General features: G+C 50.9%; 1 protein-coding gene across 1 annotated transcript in view; it reads left to right on the plus strand.

Moving 5' to 3' along the window:
- The window catches only part of ESRRB (estrogen related receptor beta), a 176,178-nt gene that overhangs the window by 32,030 nt on the left and 118,985 nt on the right, over nucleotides 1-25,163 (plus strand). The window lies entirely within an intron of this gene.

Here is a 25,163-nt window from a genome sequence, read left to right on the forward strand (position 1 = left end):
CTGTTTGGGGCGAGGTCCGCTGGCTTGCAGGTGATGGAAGTGACACGCACTCAGGGACGGGGCCCAGGTTGGAACGTGTGCGCCTTGTTAGGAACTGAGTGTAATAATTTCTTCTCTCTGAGCCTCAATCTCCTCATGAGCAGAATGGGGGCCATCAGCCCTCCTTCCCAGGGCTGGCGAGAGGGCACGGGAAGTACCCAGACTCGGCCCAGCCCTGCACCCAGCAAGCGGCTCAGTGGTTAATCAAGACAGGTGGCCCCGGACCGCCCCCCAATCCACAGGCTGCCCCCTCCTGTGCATGTGATTTTTCCCTTCTCCTCTCTCCATCCAGGCTTGGGCTCCACCTCGCGGGTCCTGAGCCCTGGTGCTTCTGAGAAGAGCAGCCTGCAGGATGCTCCCCTGTCTAGACACCCTCCGCCTTGCATTCACCAGCTCTCAGGCTGGGGGCCTTGTCCTGCTGTCCCCTCCCCATCACCACATTCTCACCTCCTTCAGAGACACCTCCAAATTCACGTCCCTTTGACCCGGCCTCCAGTGACCAGTTCCTGTGACCCCTCCCTGGTCCCCCAAGGGGCCAGCATTTCTCGAGAGAAAGACTTGGCTTGAAAGCTTTCAGTGCTTTTGGCCTGCAGGGTCTCAGGAAGGAGTGGACCCTGGGGCTCCTGAGGGAGAGTGGAGAAGAAAAGGCTGAGCTCTCATCCTCTGTGAATCATAAAGTTATCAGAACAGCCTTGCTGGACAGCGATCGTAATCCTCGCTCAGAGAGGGAAATGCACTCACCCACTGTCTTGGAGCCAGAATTTGAACGTAGCTCTGGGGGTCCCTTTGGTTTTCTTTAAACCACTCAGGGAAGTGAGAATGTTGAAAACTGAAGGAGACGGGGCACCACAGGCTTGGGGGTGTCTGAGAACGTCCCTGGATGAGAATCCTCGTAAGACGCTTTGACAACCCGGACTCACCTTTCTCCAAACTGACAGCAAAAACTCTGCCGGAGAATGGTGTGGGAGGGCAGTGCTCCGGGAGACAGGAGTTACCGTGTCCCTGAGAGGCCCCACGAGGCCTCCTGCCTGGAAGACCTGGACTGGGGCTTCTGGGGACCCCAGGGTGGAGGTTCAGAACACGGGGCTGGTTGGGACACGGGAAGACAGGTGGTGGAGGTGGTGATGGGTGTGTCCAGAAGGATGAGGCTCAGTCTCACCCTAGAGACGTCAGGATGTCCACAGTGGAGAACGAATACTCAAGACCCCGCGAGGGAACGGGAAAGGGCTCACTGGGTGGCATAGTGAGTTCCCAGAAGGGCACCAGGACAGACTGCGGGGGAGCCCTCCCAGGTGTGAGCTCCCTTCTGCCCCGCCTCTCTGGACCACACACCTTTCAGAAGAGGTGGCATTCCAGCAGGGAGGAGGGAACAGCAGGAACAAAGGCAGGGGTCAGCTGGGAAATTGGTGAGAGCCCTAGGCCAGCCTGCGGGCGAGGCCGCGAGCTCCAGGCCCTCTCTAAGGGCAGGGAAACGCTGCTGGTCACAGGAAAGGAGTCCCTTCACCTGACACGTCACACATTATGAGTACTTCCACCTGCATTCTTCCCCGGTCACCCACCACCCTGAGAGGTAGGTGATAAGATCACCCCATTAATCCAGAGGAGGAAACTGAGGCAAGTGAAGAGCCTTGTGCAGGGGACACGGGAGGTTAAGAACAAGGACTATGGCGCCAAAGAGCTCTGGTTTGAATTCGGTCCACTGGGGCTTCGATTTTGTCATCTGTAAAATGGGAATAGTCACGTTCACAGCACAGCGTTGTTGGATTGTCATCACTTAGCACGTTTCCTGGCACAGTAAGAACTCGATAAACAGAAACTGCCTGGTTTCTTCATTCACTCACTCATTCATTCATTCACGGAGAAAATACTCGTTGAACGCCTGCTTGGTGCTGAGCACAGTGCCGGGCCTGGGATTGCAGCCGTGAGCTTGACAGCCACGGTCCTCCTCTCGAGAAGCTTCTCTTCTGGTGGGGAGACGGCAGGGACCGAGTAAACAGAGTGAGATCGTTTCAAAGTGGAGTAAGCGATGAGGGAAATAAACGGGTGGTGGCAGGAGGCAGCCGGGGAGACGGAGGGGTCTGCTAGACGCGGGGTTCAGGGGAGGCCTCTCAGAAGTGCTTGACCTCAGGCCTGGCGGGAGGATGGCTCATCATGCCAGGAGCAGCCCAGGGAGATGGAGGAGCAACTGTCAAGGCCTGTTAGAGGAACAGAAAGGAGTGGAGCCCAGGGAGGGGGTGGGCGGTCCAAGGAGAACCTGGACAGACAGACCAGGCAGCACCGTGTAAGTCACAGTGGGGAGCGGGTGGTTTATTCCAAGCACAGTGTGAAGTCCTGGAGTGGTGTTGAGTAGGCGAGTGATGACACGGGACAGTGCTCGAGGGCAGGGCCTCTGAAGCCTGGCAGTCTGCATTTGAGTCCTGTGTGACCAGCCCCTCCCAAAACTTAGTGTCTGAAAACAACGGAAGTCATTAATTATGCTCACAAAGCTGAAATGAGGGCAGGGCTGGGGGAGGGTGGTTTGTCACCTCTCCAGGAACATCAAGCTGGGATGGAGCTGGAGTTGATGGCTCACTCACATATCTGGCGAGTGGTGCTAGCTGTTGCCTGGGAGCTCAGTCCAGGGACTGTCTGCCAGGGGCCTCAGTTCCCCTCCACGTGGGCCCCTCCACGGGCTGCTGGGGCTTCCTTGCAGCATGGTGGCTGAGTTCCAAGAGCGAATGTTCCCCGATGGGTGGCTTCCTCTGATCTAGCCTTGGAAATCACACATCGTCACTTCTGCCTCATTCTGTGGATTAAACTGGTCTCTAGGGCCAGCCCAAATTCAAGGGGACACGAATTGGACTCCGTTTTGTAACAGGAGGAGGAATAAAATTTGCAGCCGTGTACCAAGGAGTCTGGAGAGACAAGTGAGGTCAGAGGCAGGGCAGACAAAACCTGTCAGTCAGAGTACGGAGCTTTTGTTTTATTCTAAGTGCAATGTGGAATCATCAGGTAATTCTAAATGGGGGGGGGGATGGCAAATGTAGTAGTGATAGCATGGATTCTGGAATTAGGCCGCCTGGATTTCAATGCCTGTACTACTTATTAGCTGTGTGACTTTGGGTGTGTTTCCTAACTTCTCTGGGCTCAGTTTCCTCATCTGTAAAATGGGATTAGTAGCAGAACCTACTTCAGAGGGCTGTTGTGAGGATGAAATCCGTTTAATTCTTGTAAAGGACTGGATCAGCGCTTGGCACATAGTATGGGCTCAAAATGTTCGCTATTGCTATTACATTTGTGCCTTTAAACACTGCTCTGGCTGCCGTATAGAGAAGGCGCTGTAGGGCGATGTGAGCCGAATCAGGGAGCTCCAGCTACTGGGTAGAGCCACGACTGGAATTCAGACCTTTCCAGTGCTCTGCACACATCGTTTGATTAGGTATTTACTGTGTGCAGGACACTGTCTGCGTTAGTTCCTAGGGCAGCTGAAACAAATTACCGCAAACTGGGTGGTTGAAACCACAGAAATTTATTCTTTCATAATTCTGGAGGCTAGAGGTCCACGATCAAGATGTCTGGCGGGGCCATGCTCCCTCCAAGGCTCTAGGGAGGGGTCTGTCCCGGCCTCTCTCCTGGCTTGGGGGTTGCCGGAAGCCCTTGGCATTCCTGGACTTACAGCGGCATCGCTCCCCGTCTCTGCCTCTGTCTTCACTGGCCTTCTCTGTGGGTGTGTGCTGTGTCCAAATTCCCCTCTGCTGATAAGGACTTCAGGGCCCACCCTAATCCAGTGTGACCTCATCTGAACTCGATTACCTTTGCAAAGACGGTATTTCTAAATAAGGTCACGCTCACGGGTGCAAATGAATTTTGCTGGTACAGCTCTGGATCCAGTACACTGTCAGGGCTGTTAGCGGGGCTAAAGGATAGAGGAGTTGCAGATCCTGCCCTTAAGGTGAAGGAAAACTGCTTCACTGATCACCGTAGTACCCAATAGGGAACTGCTATGTGCCCTCACCGGAAGGTTACCACCCCCAACCCGGAGAGCTGCCTAGAACCTGCATACCTCATCGGCCAGACCCTGGATGACCTCTCCCAGCCAGGGCCTGAGTTCTAAACCAAGAGGCAGAGAGGATGGGAGAGTACCGGAGGGACTCCTCTGAGGCTAGGCTTCCAGATGCCCATGGGGCTGGGGGCTGAGGCAGCTGGCTGGGAATGCCAGCCACCACACCATGCCTTCCCATTTCCCAGGCAGCCTGGCTCTACCCACACTCCTCCACGGGGCTGCTGCCCCTGGGGCCTCTAGTCACATGGCCGGGCCCTGGGGGCATGTGCCCCGGCTGCTCCCAACAGGCTGTCCCCAGCCAGGCCGAGCCAGGGCCCCACAGAGTCTGAGGAGGGTGCCCAGGATCAACCAGGATTCCATAATTGGACTGCTGTTCTTTCATTTTGCCACGTCGTAGCGTGCGGATTATAGACACCACATGCTATAGATTTCCTGTCAGACCTCATGAATCAAGCCCCACTGTCTTATTTACTGTTGGCCAGCGGCTGTGAATAACATCACCCCCAACACACACGCACAGGCACGTGCTTGTGCAAACACTGCCTGCAGAGCCGGGCCTGGGCTGGCTCTCCAGACACCACTGGGCTAGGGACGTAGCAGGATGTGCAGCTCCCCCGCTTCCTCCCTGGCCTGGTCTCCTTGGAACAAGCGAGAGGTCGGGTCGCCTGGGCAGCAGCCTCGCTCTAGAGGGAGATCGGTTCATTCAGACTTTATTTTGCCTCATCCTACTTGGGGCTACTCTCTGTGGGCTTAAGAAGGAACCCAGACCCCAGACTAGCCTGCCGTCAGTCTATGCCCATGCATGTGGGCAGCAAGGAAAGATTAGTACTGTGCACAGGCTCTGGGGCCAGAGCGACGTGGCTCAAATGCCAGCGAGATCCCTTACTACCTACGCACCCCGGGCTGGTTACGTGCTCCCTGAGTCTTAGTTTCCTCATCTGTAAAATGAAGTAATAGCAGCGTTCATTCATGAGTTTGTGCGTGTGTATGTGTGTGAGAGAGAGAGACAGCGAGAGTGCGGGGGGTTGGGGTGAGGGAGAGAGAGAATTAAATGAGCTTCATGTGAAGCACTTAGCACAGTACGGAAGGCTAGATACTATTGGATATTATTGTGGATGCTAAATGCTACTGCAGGGGCACAGAGGGCGTATCATAGGTCTTGAGCTGCTTACTAATCTGCCCAGCAACTCTTCCAGCTGGGTATGGCTCCATTTTACACAGAAAGAACCCAAGGCTCAGAGGGGTTGAGTAATTTGTCCACATTGCACAGCTGTGTGATGGAGCCAGGACTCAAATCCAGTTCTGTCTGGCTCTAAGGTCCAGGGTATCTCCGTTAGGCCCACTCTTTGGTCAAGGACTCCAAGCAAACAATTCAGAAAGAGGCTCTTCACCTCACTGAGCCACCAACTAGTCCAACTGCCAAGGCAGCAGCCCCTTCCTGCCTCTCTCCTGCCCATGCGGGGGCCGCTCAGATGGATATTTGTCATCCTTGTGGAGCTTAAACCCTAATCTAGTTGCTCAGGGCTGGTGGGGGGTCAGGGGTGGAGCTCATTCGAGTTTCGCCTTTGTGTGTAGAGTCTCTTTATCACTTGTGGCGTGCACATCGGACTGTGAGCTTCTGAGAGTGTGCACCACGTGTGTCTGGTTCACGGTTCCCCCTACACCTGACAAGTGGACAGGAAGTCTCTGCATGGGTGGATGGGTATGTCCCGATCAGCTTCACAAGAAGAGTGTCGGAGTGCGTTTTAAACTGAATATGTGCCGCATTTCCCGGTGAATCTCTCTCGTCCAGTATCCTTAATGACAGTCACTTCGAGGTGGCACAGACCTGGGAAAATCATCATTAAAAAGCAAGTTCCTCTGCTTCAGTTTAAACAGAGATGCTGGCTCCCAGCAAAGGAAACACTAATGACCTTCTCCCCTGGGGAGCTGGGCCGGACCCAGCCCTGGGGTAGGTGTCTGGGGCTGGCCGCCGCTGGCCCCCCGAGGCTTGCCAGGGGCTGGACTGAAAGACAGCAGGACTTCTCCCACCAGAATGCAATTTCATCACAGCCAGAACAGGCTGATTTCTGACTTTTCTCTCTGTGCGTCTTGAAAATGCAAGTCGGGAAAGGGGCCTGGGGCTTCCGTTTTTTTCTGGGCTGTTCGCCAGTCACCTGTGCTAGACCTCAGAATCATTTCTGACTAGCTTTCATTCTTAAAGGCAATGTGCTTCCTGGGAAAGCAGGTGGCTTGGTTTCTCCGAGCCTTCATTTCCTGATCCATAAAATGGGACTGAGGATACCTGTATCATGCAGATGTCACAGAGCTGGGTGGCTTTGATTCCCCCAAGTCCAGGATGGAGGATCATGTCGCCTGTCTTCTGTGTCTTGACAGGTGCATAGAGTGTGTTAAATAAATACGGGTGATGGATGGAGGAGCTTTTGGTTGCCACCTGAAGCTTCAGGAGTTCTCAGCACAGGTGCCTTTCCAGGGCCTGCGATGCCCCGGGTTGATGCATATATTAGCCCCTTTTGTCAGGGAAGGTAGACATGTTTTCTTCCTTCCTCCACGAAGAGAAACTTCCAGAGTAATAAGGCCCACTGGGCATAGACCATGTGAGTGAGAGGCACCCGCCCTCTGGGGATCCACGAACCTGTTCTGTGAGTCATCTCCAAACAGGGCCCCTTCCTGCCCCCCTCCCCCCCCGAAAAGCTTTCACTGGCTTCTGCTCTGCCCAGAGGAAATGCTTCATCCTCAAATGTAATTGTGTCTGAGGAGGTGTCCTCTGCGACCAGGCTGGTCACGGAGCCCACGAGTGAGTCAGCGCATCCGGCTGAGTTAATTAAGGCAGGAGGGCTGGCGGGGGCAGTCGGAGGCCGGAGCACCGGGTTGCTGCAACGGGAGATGACTCCTATCAGGACAGGGGCCCGGTGCGGGCAGGGCTTCCGGCTGTCGTCTGCGGGGCTCCCAGCGGGGCAGAGGGGGCTGTGGTCAAGAAAGGGGTGGTCTGGGTCTGGGGGGGAGGTGGAAACGAGGAGGGAGATGGAGGCCTCAGTGGCTTTCTGAACTAGCTCAACCCTTTGGCTTAATATTGGCTGTTTCCACTTTCCTTTGGAAATTGACAATACTCACAAATAATCAAGAGTTTCCTGTGACTTCTCTGTGCCCAGCGAGATGGACTGGTCTGGTGGGGAAGGGTCATTCTCTTAGATTGCTATTCACCCAGGTAGGGTGACCTCATGATAGATACCCAAGATGGCCAAAGCCTAGAATGGTGCCTGGCACATCGTAGGCACTTAATTGGATGAATGAATGAGGTTTAGACTCTTCACTTGGGGTTTATCTTAGGTGCCAGTAGGTGAGTGGGTGGTAAAAGAAGAATGGAAAGAAATGAGTTGTTCAAAGGGAAGGAGAGAGATGTGTTCACAGAATGTAAATTATGTAAAAGCTGGACTTTTTGTCTGTTTTCTCACTGTTTCATCCCTAAGACTTGGAACAATATCTGACTCAGAGTGCTTCTTCAAGGTTTGTTAAATGATTAGTGAAAAGAGAATGAAGGAAGGAAGGGAGGGAGGGGAGAAGGCGGGATCCATGCAACTGGAGTGGGTCTAATGCAACCAGACGGACTCGGCGAGAGCAGTGCTGTTCTCTACACCACCCTTCCCTTCTCTCCCCACTTCTCGGCACCTGTTCATGGGGAAGACCAACGTTCTCTTAGTGAACGAGGTTGCATGTTTCTTTTCTTCTTCCACTCCTTTACTACCACCCACCAACCTGCTCCGAGTTTCTCCCCCCGAGGGGAGGTTCCACCCAAGAGCTGTCTCTGGTCCCAGATGGGACGTCTAAATGCAGCCTCTGCTCCTTTCCCTCCCTCATCAGCTGGGCCGGACAATCCAGAAGGAACCTCTCCTTCTCCCTAATGCATGTCTTCCCTCAAGCCAGTGGGGGCTGTGGGTCAGTGGGCCATGTGCCAGCTTCCTTTGATGGTGGAAGGCGCTGTGCTGGACACGGGACGATTCCGAACAGCTGCTGCCCTCACAAAGTCTGCTGTCTTCCTAGAGAGACGGGGCATCTGCATGTGAAAGCCTGTCTGCCCAGAAGAGTTTTGGTGAGCTGGAGGGGAACAGAGAGGTTTGCAAGGCTGCCCAGGAGAGTCAAAGTGAGCATGCAGAGGCCCCAACCTCCAGGGAGAGTAGAAGCCACTTGGTCCATGTGCATCAGCAGCTTCACAGTGAGGGACTAGGTCACTCCACGGTTGTCACATTTGGCATTTTGTGCATTTCCAAACCACAGTATCCTAAGCCAAGTGAATCGATATTCTGCCTCCCTGAACCCGGAGCCCTCAGATGAACCAGGCACGATGACAGCTGTATCAAGCCACTTTGTGGGGCGACTGTTGAGCGAGAGGGACTGGGCCATACGTGACTCCCCACGGGGCTCATGCCCTCTGTCTGCCACCGTCGTGGGCCACCTGGACACAGCTGGATGGACTAGCATGACGCTGCCTCTCCCTTCACCCCTCCCCTCTCCAGGAATCAATGAGAAACACATTGGCGACATGGGGCTTTGGCAAAGCTGAGTGAGGCTGGCAGAGCTGGGGCTGGCAGGTGAGGTGCGGGGGCCAGGGCGCACCTGCCTGCTGTCTGCCCTGCCTCTGCCAACTGGATCCACCTTTGTCATCCTGACTGAGAACCAGGGGGCTAGTTCAGACAGGTAGAGGACGGCGATGCTGTGACCACGGGCTCGGGATCCATGCCACTGCAGCCCGGGAGCTTTGTACCAGTGCAGGGCCATTGTGGGGATGGGGTGAGATAAACAGTGGGTGGATAAGCCAGGTTCATCCCCATTTTTGGGGAAAAAATTAAAGTTAACACCATTACAGTAGTTTCCTAGGGCACCCATAACAAACTAGCGCACACTGGGTGGCTGAAAACAACAGAAATGTACTGTCTCACAGTCCCGGAGCCCAGACATCTGAAATCAAGGCGTCGGCAGGACCATGCTCTCTCTGACGCCTGTCGGGGAGAATCCTTCCTGCTTAGCTTCTGGTGCTGGCCGGCAGTGCCCGGATCTCCTTGGCTTCCAGCTGCAGCATCTCCATCTCTGCCTCCATTGTCGCACGGCATTTCCTCTTGTGCGTGAGTGTGTGTTTGTCCCTTCTGTTCTTATAAGAACTCTAGTCATATTGGAATAGAGCCTACCCTATTCCAGTGTGACCTCTTCTTCACTTGATTCCATCTGCAAAGACCATGTTTCCAAACGAGGTCACATTCACAGGTCCTGGGGGTTACGATTTCACATATCATTTGGGGGGACACAATTCTACCCGTAATAACCATCATACCCTACTTTCCAGGTGAAGGTCAGGAATATCATCTCATATATGGCACCATGTGCAAACAGCTTGTGTTCCTTTCTGTTCGGGACACACGGCCTCTTCTCATAAGCCATCTAGAAACAAGAACTGGGTTAATGTCCCTGGGGGACTCCCTATAGCTGACGAGGAATGTGAGCTCCAAGAAAGCAAGGGTTTTTGTCTGTCCTGTTGACTGTTGAGTCCCCAGCACCTAAAAAGTGCTCAGTAAAGCTCAGTAAAGGTGCTGAACGAATGAATGGATGAGTGGACGAATGGATATGGTGGTGGGAGCTCCAGAGGCTGTCAGGGTTTAACTGTGAGACCCAAGGAAAATTACTGCCCCCACCCCCACGACTTTGTTTCGCCAGATGTACAATGGAAATAGGAATGAGCACACATCATCCACACGATATTGAGAGATTGCATGAGAACCTGCATAAATGCGTTAACTCAGTTGCCGGCACATAGTAAGTGTTTAATGAACGTTAATTTAATCCCAGTGGGTTGGAGGCCATGGTGTGGTCTTTGAGTTTGACAGCTGGAACCATGCCAACCTGCTGGGTAGCAATGTAGCTACGCACCCGCTTTTCTGCAGGCAAGGGTGAGCTGCCTTAACCGGTGATCTGCTAGTAAGAATGTGATTAACCCTCAGGGGGCAGAAGGAGAATGGATTACCAGGGAGAGACTGTCATGGAGCGCCCAAGGGCACAGGCGCTGGCGCCAGTCCCTGAAGGTTCAGATCGCAGCTTGGCCCTTGCCTGAAGGCTCAGTTTCCCCAACTGTAAAGTGGGGCAATAAGAGCATCTATCTCGCGGGGCTGCAGTGAGGACTGCATTACCGGGTCTGGCGCATAGTGAGAAATAATGTAAGTTTCGTCCTGTTAGTATCACTTTTCTAAGTCCTCTGTCCTGACTGCTCGGAGCTGGATCATCGGGAAAGCGAACCCTCCAGTTCTGGGCTGACTTGTGGGAGCTCAGGCTCTCTCCTCTCCCTGGTCCCCAACGCCCGGGCCGTGCTCCGGCCCCCGCGCCCGCGCCCCGCGCCGCCGGCTGCCGCTCTCTGAGAGCCCGCGCGCCCTCTGCTGGTGCTCGGCCGGGAACAGACGGCGCCGAGGCCGGGCCGCGCTCCCGCCGCGCGCGGGGTCACCCCATGGGCACGTCCCGCGGATCGGTGACGCTTCCCGTTCCCAGGCGCCCTTGACCTTGGCTCTCCTCCCCGCGTGGGGTCCGTAGGAAGAGCTGTGTCTCTCTGCGGTCTCCCTCGCGCGCCTGCCGCGTCCCGGAGAGCCCCGGAGCCCACCCGGCCTGGAGCGGGGAGAGCGAGCGCAGAGCGCACCCTCGCATCGCGGCGGTGTCAGGGGCTGCCCGCCGCTTCCGGCCGAAAGGAGGGCGCAGAGCTGAGGAGCGGCTCTTCTCTCTCCCCCATTCCACTACTTTTTCCCTTAGTTTGAGGTTGAAACCTACTGGGTAGCTAAAAGGGCCTAATATCTGCCTATTTGCCTGTTTTAAGGTTCTCTCCATATACCTTGGATTCACCAGCCATTTCTAACCCCTGAGACGAGAGGATTAGGGGTCCGCCCTGTCTGCTGCTGTGTGGACCCATTTTGGCATTCCAGCCTCATGATTTCAGCGTCTTCGTCTCTAATGTTTATTTACCGCTCAACCCGTGCCCTCGCTGTTCTAAGTGCTTTATGTGTATAACCCACTTTGTCCTGACAACAGTAGGACCTAGAGGTACAGTAGAACCTATGAGGAAACTGAGGCTGAGAGAGGTTAAGGACTTGTGGAAGATCGCACAGAGAGGGGGATTTGGATCCTGGCACTGTGGCTCCAAGCTGACGTCACTACCACTATCTTACAGCCCCCCTACTGAATTCTGTGTAGCTGGTCCTGCCCCCTGACTTCTCCGTCTAGAATGCTCTTCCTCACCCCCAGGACATCCACTTGGCAAACTCTCCTGTGAGTTCTTGCCTGCCTTTCTGTGGCCCCCAGGACCTGCACCCCCCATCTCTCCGTGTGCCTGTCTGTCCCCTGTGTTGTTTGCCTCTGCTCCTAGGCTGCGGGTCACTGACAGCTGGGACTGTGTGGTATCTGCCTTTGCTCTCCCGCCCCAGCACCGCTCCAGACACACAGCAGGTGCTCACTGGATGCAGCCAGGCTCAGGTAGCAGCAGCCTGTTCCCAGGGACATATCTCACCTCTGCCCCCTGAAGTGGCAAGGAAAAGGACATTAGTCCCGTTTCAGAGATGGAAATGCCAAGGTCACAGGGGTAAGGGATTCAGCCAACTCTACAGAGTGAACCAAACAGGAGATGTTCTTACCACAGTCCCTGGCTCAGAGCTCAGCTCCACAAGCCAGAGCCTTGTGAGGGACAAAGGTGAGGTGAGGGCCTGACCTGCAAGAACCCATAGTGCAGGTCACCGGGACGGGAGGGAGGGATGTGTGTGGGGAGGTCCTGGGCTTTATCTGCAGAGGCCAGGGAGAGAGAATTTGAAAGCACGTTTTGTTTTCTTCTCCATCCTTGAGTATGTCTTCCTCCCTAGTGTGTCTTCTTTCCAGGCAGCCTTCTTTGCTGTCTGAAGCAGAGGCCATGGGGCCAGAGGCCATGGAGCCCCCAGTGGGGACTGGAGGAGTTGGAAACAGCTATGGGGGCCGGGTGATGCTCTCCAGGGCAGCTGGGGGCTGGGTGCTGTGTGTGCACGTGTGAAGGGCCCTGCTGTGTTCTCACTACCCCTTCGCCATTGTGACCAAGCGCTTGCCTCACTCCCTGCTGCCTACCATGTTGTTCCCAACCTGTAACGCCAAGCCCAGCGTGGATCCTTGCAGGCATTTCCCGGACCAATCCTGTTTCTCTCGCAATAGTGGATGCTTCTTAAGGAGAAGGGTCAGGTCTTCTGTCCTGTCTGCCTCCCTCTCAGTGGCCAGCACAATGCTGGGCACTACCAGATGCTCAAGCAGAGGCAAGATGCTTAACTTATCTGAGCCTCAGTTTCCTCCTCTGTGAAATGGGGATAATATATCCACATGTATGAGACTACGTACATCAGAGTACCTAGCACAGGGCTCAGCACCCAGGAGGCAATCAGTGGATTTTAGTTCCCTATCTTCCCTGTCAACACAGGCCAGCTCAGCCCCCAACTTCCCGCTCTGATCAGGAATGACTCATGGGGCCGGCTCCGTGGCTGAGTGGTTAAGTTTGTGCTGCGGCGGCCCAGGGTTCGGATCCCGGGCGTGGACATGGCACCGCTCGTCAGGCCACGTTGAGGCAGCGTCCCACATCCCACAACTAGAAGGATGTGCAACTAAGATATACATCTGTGTACGGGGGGTTTTGGGGAGATAAAGCAGAAAAAAAAAAAAGAAAAGTAAATAAATGTAAAAGTAAATCCTTTAAAAAAAAAAAAAAAAGAATGACTCATGGTCAGGAGCATGTGTTCTCTTTCCCTCCACCCTTGGCCCAGGGGACTGGGGTTCAGAGGCTTAGATGCCCTCTCCTCTGCAGGCTACCCCTACCCCACCTTGGGGGACCCAAGGAGACTCAGGGCTCCAGCAAAGGGGAGGTTGGGTCTTGGTTATCCCCCCATTGTCCAGCTGGAGCCCTGAGGAGCTAGCGGTGGGGGTTGCAGGCGTGGCTGTCATTGACTTGCCCTGCCCCAGAGCCCCTCCCCACCTTCACCGTAAGTGGGTCTATGAATGAATGGGTGGAGGAGCTGGGGCGGGGTGCGATTTCTCACTGGGCGCTTGCTGTGTTCATGCGTGATGGTGCGAAGGGCATGAGCAGACGCCTCTTACCCTTTCTCCGCCTGGGCAAGGCATTGCTCCCACTGTGTGTGCAGGCGTAGATTTATTGAATGTGTGTGTCTGAGTGTTTTCTCGTAACTCATTTAACCCCCACAATAACAATATAAGCTAGGTACTGTATTTCCCACATTTCACAGATAAGGGAACTGAGAGCATCCAGCTGTGGCTCCTGTGCTCTGTGCACTGTTACACTGTCTCCAGGGTGACAGAACAAACCTTTAATTGAAACCCCACAGCCTGATTTCTGCTTTCCTGCCCATGTCGCATGGCCCCATGTGAGGGCTCGCTCCTCAGACCTCCTAGCTGGGAGCTCACTTGGCTCCTTCTACCCTTGTGGTGCTGCCCAACTTTCAAGGGGAGGAGGAAAGTCCCCTGGGACTGGAGAACAAGCAGCACATGCATAAGTAACCACGGCGTCCAGCCCCGTCGGTGCACGGCCTGTGATTGCTCTGGGCGCTGGACTCTTTCCGTGGGTTTTAACTCAATCTGTCTCTTGTCCAACTTTATGCTCCCTTGCTGCTACCTCTCCGCCCTGATTTCCGTCTCTCCTGAGGAGAGAAAGGGGCTTTGTTGAACTTCTGATGGCCACTGAGAGCTTCCTATGGGGGTCCCCAGGGGAGGTTTACATTCTCCTTGAACCGCCCAGCGCCCCCCGCCCCCCACCGGGGGAGAGTTGGGCTCCTGTCTCCTGTCCCTGCCAGGCTGCAGCCCATCTCATGGGGGGTAATTGCCTAGCACTCTCCGCTCCTACCCAATGTTACCAAGTGTATTTCTGAGTTTGCAGGAGGATGGGAGAGAAAAGTCTATATGCAGAATTCGAAGATGGTGGGAGGAGCTCAGAAATGCACAAAGTATTAACAAAATGTGGTGGGATTGCATTTTAAAACACAATGCAAATAATAAAGAGCCCTAATAAAACGTTCAGGACCTTTGACTCCGTCGTTTCACCTCTGAGAGCTGATTCTAAGGAAATCATTCCAGAGAAGAAGGCGGCAGCGTGAGGTTCATGGCAGAAGTGAAAAGTCAGAAAGAGCCTGACTGTGGGGGCAGGGTGAAATAAATGAGCACTTGCACGTGATGGGATAAGGGAGCTCATTTTAAATGGTGCTTATGAAGAGTCTGTAGCAACAGGGAACATAAGTACGTTGTATCCAGAAAGGACAAAACTACATCAAATATATGTGCAGAAGCGGGTGAGCGAAACTGGAATATTTTCAGTGTAAGTGAGAGGATTAGGGTGGTAACTTTCTTTCAAATAATTTTCCTTGTTTGAAATAGTCCTACAGTTAAAAAAAAAAGAAATGAATGGGGGCAGGGATAACGACTGGAACGGGGACATCTGGGGTGCTGGCAGCATTCAGTGTCTTGATCCAGGTGCAGGGTCCATAGATGCGTGCATTTTATGAAAATTCAGTGAACCGTCCACTTAGATATGTGAACTTTTCTCTATGTATGTTACTTCAATGAAAAGCTGAAAAAGAAGAAAAAGTGATTTTAGAAACAGAAAGAGTAACACCTTGTGCTCAATAGGACACACTGTGAACTGAAGTCTGCCCAGTCAATAAGGGGGTTTCCCCCCTAAAATGTCCTCTTATTAACAATTAGTAATGACTGTTTTTAAAAGTCCTTTTCTCTGGAATTATTTCCAGCTGAAGACATGGGCTGCAAGAAGATAGACTTAAGGTCTTATAATACTTAATATTTGTGAAACCTCAAATTAGCGGTTTCCAAACCTGAGCATGCATCCGGATCTTCTGGAGGACTTGACTCCTTGTTCAAGTACAGATGGCTGGGCCCCACCCAGGTCCGGGGGGGGCCTGAGAATTTGCATTTCTAACAAATTCCCAGGTGATGCCCATGCTGCCGGTCTGTGGAACCCACTTTGAGAATCACTGCCCTAAAAGAGCCCTCTGGAATCCCAAGTGTGGGGGGTGGGGGGGAGTGGCGGGGGGAGGGCCACTGCTGATAAATCTCAAAGCATATTCTTCCTTCTGAGAAACCAAAGCTGGTGTTGACGGTAACAGTTCCATCATCCAAGGGTAAGTGCATCCAGCCCTCTGGCCCTCTGCTCTGCACAGAATGAATTGATTTTGACTGGCTCCATTGATGCCTTCCAGAATCTCCAGCCGAAGCTGGTATTGGTGTTGCCAGGTGTGAAAGGGACACAGAGGGAAAATCATTCAAGCCTGGGGAACGTACGAATGAAAACTCTTGGCGTTGTATCTTTGAACACAAGTGAGTGCCTTTTTAGGGGTGAGAAAACAATGAACAGGTATTGAGCAGTTACTCCAGGTCAGGCACTGTGCCAAGAGCTTTATCCACCCTGTCTCAGTGCGTCCTCAGAACCACCCTCTGAGGTCAGGACCGTCATGATCCCCGTGGCCCAGAGTGTTGAGTAGCCCCCCGGAGGAGTCAGGGTGGGAGCCCAGGTGGAGCCTGTGGCCCTGCTCAGGCAGAGCTGACGGGCCCACAGTCACGCCCTCTTGGAACGCCCTGCAGAAGTGGCCAGGGAAGGAGGGATGGATGCCAGGGCTGTGTGCACGGGCAGACCAGGGAGAGGCTGGGTTTCTGTGGGAAGGCATGTAGAGGAGGTAGGCTTTGGGGAAAGTAAGCATGAGAGGGGGGAGGAGGAAACAACGTGGGGGGAACCGGGAAGCAAGGTAACATGGGCTGTATTTGCCGGGACTCAGGAGTGAAAGAATGCAACTCACAGAAGCAGAAGCCCAGGGCTGGCCCCGTGGCCGAGTGGTTAAGTTCGCGCGCTCCGCTGCAGGCGGCCCAGTGTTTCGTTGGTTTGAATCCTGGGCGCAGACATGGCACTGCTCATCAAACCACGCTGAGGCAGCGTCCCACATGCCACAACTAGAAGGACCCACAACGAAGAATATACAACTATGTACCGAGGGGCTTTGGGGAGAAAAAGGAAAAATAAAAAATCTTTAAAAAAAAAAAAAAAAGAAGCAGAAGCCCCAAGGGCCCACTCACCTGCAGATCCTGTCCTCCGGTGCAGCTGGACCCAGAGCCATCAGGACATCACCTCTCCTTAGACTTTTCTACAAGGGACATAATAAAAAAAGACCAAAAAAAGTGGTTAAATTCAGGTGGCCAGGGTCAAGTTTGTAGTCTCCTGAGAATGCTGCTGAAATGCTCTGAGTGTTAGGACTTAGCTCCATTCCACCTCTGGGCAGGAATGGCTGCTCTGCCTCCTTTCTCTGGGCGAGCATGGCAGGTTGGGAGTGCATTGCTGGCAGCCTGCATCCCTGTTGCACTGTCATGTTGCTCTGCTCTCTGTCCAGCTGGTGTGTGAGGGTGGCCATCCTGTCACTTGCAGCACATCTTGATTGTCACGTACCTCCTATTGGTACCATCGGATTTTCTCCTGTAGATGCTTGCTTTCACTCCTGCTCCCTCCTCCCTCCCCACGGACTCTAAGACACATGGGTCTCTGGAGCAGACCCTGGCCTGCTCATTTGCAGACGGAGGAACTGGAAAAAGAGAGGGGGAGAGCAGGAACAAGCCAGCTTTGCGTGGAGGAGGCTGGAAGCCCTGAAGATCAAGTGGGCAAAAGAGAGCCTTGGATAGATGTGCAAACCTTTAACATGGAGTGGTCCTGCCACTAGTAGAGCGTGGCCCAGAGAATGTCCTGGCACTGATCAATCAGATTAGCAACTCTTCCTTCATTTCAGGTGGGCAGAGGTGGCAATGTGGGGAGGCGAGGAGAAAGCCTCCCCTTCTCTTTAGCATCCATTTTTACATTAGCTGGGGCACCTCACCAGGTCTGCTGCCTCGCAGACCACTGTATCATGGGGCTCACTGCAGTCGCTGGCATGGACTATAACAAACCTAACAGATGAGAGGGATGCACTATTGTTCTGTCCCCCTGGCCTCACATCTGTAAGCATCTGCCTACATTTCTGGGTTGTTCCATCCTGAACTCCAAGGACATGCTATTAATCTTCAATATCTTTTCATTTTGCAACCCTCCCCCTCACCAAAAAGGGACCCAGGAGTGTCACATAGAGGGTGGATTGACTTTGTTTATTTCCCCCTTGCCAGATGGGAGGAACTGTTCTGCCTCTGATTATGACCTAACAAAAGCCTTGAGACAATATCCAGGAAGGGCCTGGAAAGGGCAAGGCATCTTATACACACAGGGCCTCCACCCTGCTAGAGGTGCTGCCACCTGCTTCCTCCTGCAGACGTTGGACAAGGGGCTCTCTCACATTCCTGGTCACGGAATCGTGAAAGAACACATTTGAGAAGCCATCCCTGTGTTTCATTACATTGAGACCATTCTATATTGGAGACCGTCCCAGCACATCCCAGATGACTTGGCTGCTCAGTAACCAGACAGGTGGGGTCAGGGGCTCACACGCCTCTCTGCCCGGGCTGTTGTCCGATGCCATTCAAGGTGGCTGCATTGCGATGTCCCTTGAGATGGGAGGGTGAGATGGGAGGGGGCCCTCAAGGTAGATGGCTCTCTCTCTGCCACAGCACTGAGGTGAGCTGAGTTCAGCTGTGTAAGATTAAATAACCCTGGTCTCTCCATTACCTCAAAAGGTCGTTTGGAGAAGAACTGGCCAGTGTTTGGATTTTTCCATATTGATAACTCTTCCTCCAAGAATAAGAGATGGGGTAATATGCACACTTCTGAAGGTTGCCTGGGAAACATCTGGTGTTATTAACAGATATGTAGGAGAAAGGAGGATTCCAAGGATGGAGTAAGCTTCAGAGGCTACAGGAATGGTGGTTCTTTTTACCCCTGTTGAAAGACTCAGGTCCCAGTGGGTGTTAGGTTGGCATGAGATTCCATATTTGAATCACAAAGAAGACTCAATGCAGACCCAAGGGCATCTCTGATGGGAGGTGGTGACTGTGTGGCCTTGACCCTGATGTTGCACGAGAGTCTACGGCTCACCATGATGGGCCAGGCATTCAACACTCGGGTTATGTGGTTGGAGAGCTCCTGGCCAGGTGGGCAGAGGGTGGCGAGGTGCTGAGAGCTGTGCTCTAATCACAGCTGGGAAGATGCTTCTCCAGATCCTCCCATCTCCAGACCCTGGAGGATCTGGAGCAGCAATGCGGTGGAGAAGAAAGACTGTGAATAGGACTCATGGGCTGTCACAGTGAATAAGGTTAGCCACTGGCTGATGACTCTACTCCGAAGGGCCGAATTTAATGTGAACAAAAGATATGTCATAGGGGAGAAGATCATTGTGAAAGGCAGCCTTCCCCTCCCCAGAGTTGAGGTAAAGACCTCCATTCAGGAAAGGACAGGGTGGAACCAGTGTCTGTTGACCACCTACTATGTGCCAGGTACTGTGAAAAGAGCTTTATACACACTACCATACAACAAGCCATTTTAAAGACTAAGGAAAGAAACATGGACGTGAGCTGTGGGAGGGGGGGCGGTTACGTGTTGTCCCAGGATCACAGAGCTATGAAGGGCAGAGGGAGGATTTGAGCTCAGGTCTGCCAGACTCCAAAGGCAGTGCTCTTCTTTACTCTCTTAGTGCTTTTCAACTGCTTCCGCCAGACACATATGACAGGAGACATTTACCTGGAGATGCTCTCCCACTAGGACATGGAGTGTTCCTTGTTATTCACAAAGCAGTAACTATATCTCGATTTACCCCTTTGCTCCCACTCAAAAAACACATCCCATTCAAGTGAATGAAAGTGACATTAAGTACTATTTGATGGTATTAAGTACTAAATAAGAAAGAGTATTGTGCTTGCAAATTTTGGTACTTTACCAATATTAATGTTCCTAGTAACTGACTTCGTACCTGATAGAAATCCATTTGTCCAGCATGATGCTGGTTGAGAACCACCAAACCACACTAATGGTGACGAGTTTGGTCCTCTCTCACAAGCGTGCTGCGAGGCCAGCCACTGAAATGGGGTTGGCCTCATCCTGAATGGCCAAGGACACTGATATGAAAAGCAAGGATGTTTGGGCAGGTTGCTACCTTTTAGCTGTGGCCACCTCTAACATGGCCCCAGGACCTCCAAGGGGATGTCGTTCTAGGTGTGGGTCTGATTCGTAGTAGCAATGCTTCTTAGTCTATTTATTCATTGGTTGGTTGGTTGGTTGATTCGATGCTATTTAAAGATCACTGACTTTAGGGCCTGCCTGGTGGTGCAGTTCCACTTGGGTGGCCCTGGGTGGCTGGTTTGGATCCCGGGTGCAGACATGGCACCACTTGGCAAGCCATGGTGTGGTAGGCGTCCCAGATATAAAGTAGAGGAAGATGGGCACAGATGTGAGCTCAGGGCCAGTCTTCCTCAGTAAAAAGAGGAGGATTGGCAGCAGATGTTAGCTCAGGGCTAATCTTCCTAAAAAAAAAAAAAAAAAAGAAGAAGAACACTGACTTTAGAGATACCATTTTGATTTTCAGAGCATGCTCCAGGGGGCTAGGGGCTCTGTAGAGGTGGTTCCTGGACTTCCTGGGGGTGAGAGTGAAGGACCGAGAGTGGGACCCACTTGCCTAAAATGGAAATGACTTTTTTGCTGTTTTATATGACAGAGTTCTATGTACAGTTCCATCTGAAAAAAGACTCTTTGAGGTTCTTTTTTAAGTCTGAAAACCATTGCTTTAAAATGATGCTTTTGCGATCTCATAGGCAAAAATCATTCCTCCTTTGGGAAAGCCTGTCTCCTTTGGACCAGCTGATTGGCTGTAATTGAAGAGTTGTTAAGCAATTGAGTCTCGGTGAAGACCCAGCCTCTGGCCCATCCTTTGATACTGGGGCAAGCACTGAGACTCCTTGATGGAATGGCCAGGTCAGCTAGGATCCAAGGAAGTAAAGGAAGTGTGCGTTGGTTGATGTTGGAAGAAACAGGGAAATAAACCACCTATTCAGTCTCGTGGAGGCCTTTCAAACTGGAAGAGGAAACAAGCCTTCCTTGTTATATTAGGGAATTTATTCTCCCTCCAGAGGGGACCTCCTAATTTCTTGGGTGTGTTTGCAGAAACCATTCAAGCACATCCAGCTGGTTTCAGAATTGCCGTCCATTTGAACTTGCTCCAACCAAGCAAATTGGCCCTAATGGGGAAATTGGCCCTAATGGGGACACTTGCTCGGCAGCAGATCGTCTTCCTTTTCACCTCCTCCTCCTCCTTCCGGCTGCCCGTCACCATCTCCAAGTCAGAGAAAGTTAAAATTTACCCTTTGGCATCATTCCATAAAATCACTTGGTTTCTTCTCCAATGTTTCACTCCTTCTCTCATTTTCTCCCTTCCCTGCTGAGAGCATACCTTGTTCTGATTTGAAAGAACTTCTCTGTTAGGAATGAACATGTCTTCTTGACTACGTGGACGGTGGTGATAGGTCTGGCCCATACTGACTTCCCAGAAGGTATATTCCTAAAGTCCTCTTATAAATCAGTTAATTGGATTAAGCACATGTTTTCCCAGTTATCTATTGTGCTTAGTTCCCAGGCTAGCCCACAAAAGCCTCTTCTTAGTCACAGGATGCTGCGTTGATGTGGACTCCATTAAAGTGACATGGTGGAATGGACAGAGAGCACAGGTTTTGGAGCGAGCTAGAATTGGGTTCAAATCTCATTGTCTTCTGGTCTTGAGCCACTTAGTCTCAGAGCTTTAATTTTCTCCTCAATAGATGAAATAAGAGTGATGATACCCACCTCAGATGGCAAGGGGGCTTGATTACCCTGTGTTAGGGCTAACAGGTAGAACAATGCCAAGCACCCAGCACAGAGTAGGTGCTCAGTAAATAACACTCCCCCACCAGCCCTCTCTACCTCCCAGTCACTGAGTCTGGGGTCATACTAGAATTGGCGTTCTTCAATGAACAAAGAAAAAAGGGGATAAAATGAAAATGCTGCAATATGAATGATGGACCAAAACAGAGAATCAATCAAATAATGAATAAGAAATAGAGTTCTGTCCATATTGCTGGTATTTGATAGAAGGTGGGAATAATCAATTAGAGGAAGATGGAGTAGATGGCGAAATGATGAAGATGCGGAGGGGATTTCTGGACAATTTTAGGGCTCAGGGATGGTTACTACTGATCGGTTCGAGATGAATTCCCTTAAAAATATCCTAAGGAGATGTGGACATTTGCCTTTTTCTGTTTCTCAGGACCACTAGCCCAGCTTGGGGGGGGGGGATGAGACAAAGAATAACTGAGTAAAAGGGATGGTGAGTAGACCTCGAATATTTGACACCTGGATCTGCCCTCCTCTGCATGACAAAGTTATACCTAATAATAATCATGACAATTAATAATAATCATTATTTTCCTGAGTGTTGATTAATTTAAAAACAAACCATAAACACTTCAAAACAAAGAATAAATTTCTATGTTAAAGATATTATTCAAATTCAGTAAAATTTATCATGTAGGAACTAATATTTGAACTTCCAAGTTTCACAGCTCACAGTTCTGCTCTATTTCACTGTTTTAAAAATTTTAAATGCAAATAAAGACTCAAAGTGGTCACATAGAATAACAAGGTGGAAGTACCTCAAGTTCTTTCTCTGTTTCTAGAATCACTGTGCCATCATTGTTTATTTTGAATCTACCATTTGAACATGACGATATACAGGACCAGGGGCCAAGAACACAAACTGTGCCGTGAGCAAGTTTGAACGATTCTGCACCATTATGAATTTATTCTTGAAACACCCGTGCAGCTAAATGTAGCTAAGTTTGTATGTGTGTCACTAATGCTATAACTTCCAAGTGGAATGTAATTTGTTTTAAAGAACAGGTAACAAGAACATGCTGAGTTGAAGCTTATATTATTAAAACTCAACAGCAGTTGCAATAATTGTTTAGAACTTAGACTGACAAGAGATTTTCTTGAGGAGGATATTTTATCACTGACATTATTTTGACTTGCTGGAGCAAGATGATAACAAAAAGTCCAACTTTTAGTTTTATTATTGTTTCTATGTCTGTACAGACGATGACCCTCTTATTGCTTGCATTCATGATGGGCTGTCGCTACCGCCCCGCCAATGGTACACCACCAGGTGTGGCAGACACTGTTGACCACTAACCCAACAGCCATTCTCACTTCCTCCTCTAACAGAAGTGGGTTTGTCACTGAACATTAATGTAGTCAGGAAAAGTGAGCCTCTCCCCCAGCTTCAGGGAGTAAACCTCTTTTAAAACAATCATGGCGATCCATTTCTCCTTTGACAGAGACTGGTTTGGGGTGAGCATGTGACTGGATTCTGGCCAATAAGATATGAGGATAAGTCTGCTGGAGTGGGGAGGGGGAACTCCCAGGAAGGATTTTCCTCTGGACTAAAATCAAATCAAAGCAAACAAATGAAAGATAAACTAGAGACATAAGGAGTGATATGTCCCCCAACATGAACACACATATACGTACAGACCCTTCCCGAATTTGACACACTGGGTGAGGAAGTGATGCCTAGGTCACAAGGACCATCCTTCAACCCTGGGGGGACAAGCTGAAGGTGACAGCCAGTATGCTAAGCATGACAGACCAAAAAAGATGAAACTCCCTCCCCTGGAGTGTCTGCCGTGTGAGATCAGAGACTGCTCCTCCTGAAGCCACTGGACTCTCCTGGCACTTAAAGCCGAAAGCAACTTAGAGTTATCGTTGGCTGGGTGTGTTTGTAGGGAAAAGATGGTCACAAGGAAGTAGCTTAGCTCAGTATGGAGAAGACCAGGGAAAAGTGAGAACACAGTATATACTTTGCCTTCTGAGTGTGGAGGGAGAAGGCAGAAAGGAGAGTGGAGAAGGGATATTGGGCTAGATGGTCCTGTTGGTTGGCTTCAGATGACACCATTGACCTGAACATCTTGGCAGCTGAACCAGAACCAGAGTGTCTGGGTGAGTGGATGGGTGGGGCAGGGTCCCTGTGGGCCTTTGTAAAACACTGAGTCTATAACTTGGGCAGTGACTGCCCATAGTAACCCATTAGTCATTGTATTCTATGCTCCCTGTCGCTAACGAAGAAAGGGGGTAGTAAATAATAAAATTGTTTAAATCGAGGGAAAGTCCGTGGCTGTGAGCCACTTGCTGATTCAGTCTTTATCCTAGCCCTGGTCCCCCCAGAAAACAGAGCCTGAGGCAAGCATTAAAATGCTGACACTTCATGTGAGAGGTGTAAGACCAGGGAATTGAGGGAGATAAAAACGGGGAATTGATGTGAGGACAGATGCCAAGCAATGTGACGTGATGTGCTGCTGTGCTGGCCACCACTTCCCATCCAGCCTCAGTGAGACCTAGCAGGTTGCTTGGCATGCATGTCTTTTCTGGAAGGCTTAGAACAAGAAATCACACCAGGAAAAAAATGCATAGAGGGCAGAAAAAAGGAGGAATTTGGGGAGCTACCCACGTGAACTTCTGGGGTGCCTCATCTGGGCCCCCCAGTAAGCCAGATCTCATGCACTGAAAATGAAGGTCTGAGCAGGGAGCTGACCAAGAGAGAGAAAAAAGGAGGCAGTCAAAGGGACCTGAGACATCATCGACAGTGTGTGTGTGACGTGGTGACCGGACCCAGGTATTTGTCCTTCTCTGCATAGGGACTTCCCATCCCACTTTGTCCCACATTTCCTTCTCCTTGTGGGGCTCAGACACCCTTCAGGAGGCCTTCGACACCTTCTCCACCTCTCTTCAAGTCGTTTCCACATTACCCTTCCAGTTTGCTTTCGAAGCAAGTCCCTCAGGGCTGAGCATAAAATTCCATCTGTGCCTTTAGTAAAGGAGAGTAAAGAGGAATTATTGCTGCTCCTTGCTCGGCTGGGTTTTGTAGAATTACCCCAAAGCAGTGTTTATCATGCCATTGAGCTGGAGGCTCATGCTTAATGTGCTATCTGTTCTGACCCCAGATGTCTCTCTGCATCGCTGCTCTCCCACCAGCTCTCCTACGGTCCGGCTCATTCTAGGGTCATTGCTGACAAGTGTATTACCAGTGTTTATCCATATTAAATCTTGTATCGTTGACTGCTCTTTACTCATTTCTCTAAACTCTCTTTGGTTCTTCTGCAGTTGCACTTCCTGCCTTGTCTTGTCCTTCTAGGAAAGGCAAACCCTTCTAAGTCAGGAATTCTACTGAAGCTTCATGTTTCCAATTGTTTATGGAGAAAAAAGATGTTAGAGATGGCCCTGCTACAAAGCTCGAGCCTTCATCTGGCATTGGCACTGACCCATTCATAGTGACATAGTTCAGAGCAGTGCAGGGTTCACCAATGGGACTGGTTCATTACAATATACATTTGCGAAGGTAGCAGTTGGCCAGAGCTTTTCTCGTGTGAGAACACAGTCCAAAGCCATCATCTTAATCATGTTTTATATAGCTATAGCACTTTACAAAACTTACACTGGATTTTCCCTAAAGCCGAAAAGCATTTGCTGTTTTTCCCTTTCCATATAACATTTTATTAGAGCAAAAATAAAACACGTTTTATTCTGAAAAATAATGAAATAAGAAGTTCGACCTTCATTGAGCCATTAGGAAATGAAAACATGTTTGAAAGTTTCCAGTTTTGAATTTTACGCCATTAATGCTAGGGAGACAGGCTCGGCCAACATGTTTCTTTGTTCTCAATAACAACAGTTTACATGTGTGTTGTACTTTAGAATTGATTTTCCAAAAGTTTCCGTTATTTTTATGGTTTTTCTAAAATAATTATCTATAAAATTTCTAAAATAATTATCCTTGAGAATAAAAATGTACATGGCAACATAATGGTGAGCTTGCAGAGAAAATTGTTAATTCTTTTGGTAGCCAGTGCTGACCATAAGAATTTTGCAGCTAAAACCATCATCAACCAAAGAGAAGTTTTCCTTTTACCAACGATGAGACCCTAGAATCAAATGTTTGCACTACTATTTGAAACCAACTGTGTTTTAGGCTTAAATTGATATAAAGTCACAAGAAATTGGATGATAAATTAATATGTGACACAGATGAAAATAAGGTCAAATTTC

Source organism: Equus asinus, chromosome 7, assembly GCF_041296235.1.
Source record: "Equus asinus isolate D_3611 breed Donkey chromosome 7, EquAss-T2T_v2, whole genome shotgun sequence".
Taxonomy (NCBI): Eukaryota; Metazoa; Chordata; class Mammalia; order Perissodactyla; family Equidae; genus Equus; species Equus asinus.